We start from the raw sequence: 2,480 nt of genomic DNA, 5'->3' as shown, positions 1-2,480 counted from the left end.
CATCCCTTTTCTGCATAAGAACGATTGAAGTATAATTGTCTTCCGATACCACTGCTGTTTATTAGTTCCTTTCATTTTTTGAATTGCCCTCTGATTCTTATTTCTAAATTTATCACAGTCAAGTAAAATGCTGTCCAGGAAAAAATTGATTTTAAAACTGCATCTCTTTTGTAGGAGTGACGAATAGCGTGCTGCTCTACAAACGATTTGGCCACGCTATTATTCTTTTGGTTTTTTTTCTAGTCTGATGAGGTGTCTCCATACGTTCCACTCTCCACACTGCAGTGGAAGTGAAACTATTTGAAGAACAAATGAGCTTAAAAAAAAATCCAAAGGGCCAAAACTACAAGATTGAGGAAATAAAAACGTACATAAATCAGGCCAAAAAATCGTACGATACAATTTTTATCCTCCTAACATTATTCTCTCATTATTAAGAAATCAGCTTTAAATTTAATCACAGTTGGGAATTCTTACTATCTACATTCTGAAAGATTTTTCAGTGTCTGCTTTATGATTTAAATTTATGCATTCATTCTGATAAACAGGCAGGCTTATGCATCAAGTTTTGCTGTCACAATGACACTGATATTTTTGAAGATGCAGAACAAGCAGTGTGATGTCGCTCAAAAGAAATCAAATAAAATCATTTATCATACCAGATAAGCTGAAATAGGGAAAGATTTAACCGTATAATTTAATGAGTTTTCGTTGGTATGATGCATTACTCCATTTTTGTAAAAGGTGGAATTTATCATTCTAGCGGCTTCATACAGTCGGTCCCACAATCATCTATGAAGAGATAAATCAAGAAATTATAGTTGATCATGACGAGGAGGGTATTGTTCGATTTCGTCGAGATTTGAACTCTTGTCCTCTTCTATAAATCTGTTTCGTTGTAACCAACTCAGTTATGTTTCGGAGGCAATGATGCATTATTCCACGGTCTAACTTAGGTTGCTTGCACAACCGAGTAATAAAAGGTAGTACTATAAATTCCTAGTTTGTTGCATTAATTTATTCTTCTCTTCAGCTTCCTCAAGCCAGTTAACGAATGGCTCGAGGGCTTTCACAAAGGTTTGCCTGCCCAAATTGAAATGGTTATTAGAATAGTAATTTCAATTATCCCAGAAGGTCCTCAGTTAAGTCAAAATCATTTTTATTATATGAAAAATTTGCAATTGCTTTTTCCTGGAAACAACACTCATCGGATCGCTTCTGTTCCAACTATATGAAGTCAGCTTTATGCAAAACAACATCACCAATAATATGCAAATTAACAAAATTAATTTTTTTAATCAAATACTTATGCTTTTTTTTTGTCGCTCTCAACCTTTTACACTTTTATTTAGTAAATTATCTCTTTTAACAATCAAATTCACTAATCATCGTACTCTAAGTAACTATCAATTATAAATTTCTAGAGCTTACTTATTGCTCTCAAATGTCTTAATATATCATTAACAGAGTACACCTAATTACTATCAAATTTTAAGTACACCCAATGTTTGTATGAACTATTTAAGGTGAAATGAACATTCCAAAGGGCACCCTATTTTATTCCACTCATTCCATAGTTTAAGAGGTGAAATGATTATTCCCTGCTATTTATCATCCTCAATACAAAAATAAAGATAAATAAAATAGACTGACCAAACAGGTTTAGGTAGGCCAAGCAAACCAAGTTGTTCAGTGGACAGGATGGATCACACATAATGACAATTCAAAAATTGAGAACCAATTCATAAATTTCTATTAAAATTTTACACTTTTATGAATTCTTTGATTTGTGAGTTTTTAAAAGTTTGTTACATTTTTAGAGATAAACATTCTACGAGTTGGTTATACTATTAGAGATAAATTAGGCGATCTCCCAAAATTCTACAGTTAATATTTCTGTATGATTATATTAGATCAGTCAATTCATATGTGAATTCTTTGCAAACAATAAAATAAGAACTTGAATTGATTTGATTTTTTTGAGATTCACTAAAAACATAAGCCCAAAAATATAAACAACTTATCCAGAGTACAGCTAAAATATATTAACCACTTAAGACAGAAATGACTTACTTGAAATACTTAGAAAGACACTCATCGTTATGCCTTCCAGGCAGGAAAAAATGAAGGAGATTGTCCTCCATTTTATCTCCTCACAAATGATCGTGGGACTTATCGTGTAGGGCCGCTAAGGTGACGGATTCCACCTTTACTTGCAGAAAAGTGCTATAAGATCATCTAAGTTGTTATCGGCCAAATATTCCCGAAGAATATAGTAATAAATAGAAGGACTTCGCGCCTTGGCCACAAGATTGTCCTTAAACAATGGCTGGAAAACTGTCTCAGGAGGAAGGCCTGATGGCTTATGAGAGAATGTAAGGGTTGTAAACAAAGCAAGCTTTTGCCTCTCTTTCTCCTCCAAAAGCTCCAAGGACTGAAGGAATTTTCGCATAACATTTTCAAGGTTCTTAATCAAAAAG

Source organism: Curcuma longa, chromosome 4 (assembly GCF_044706935.1).
Source record: "Curcuma longa cultivar G26 ecotype Majalengka, Jawa Barat chromosome 4, ITB_CL_G26_1.1, whole genome shotgun sequence".
Classification (NCBI taxonomy): domain Eukaryota; kingdom Viridiplantae; phylum Streptophyta; class Magnoliopsida; order Zingiberales; family Zingiberaceae; genus Curcuma; species Curcuma longa.
This window is presented reverse-complemented; position numbering follows the sequence as displayed.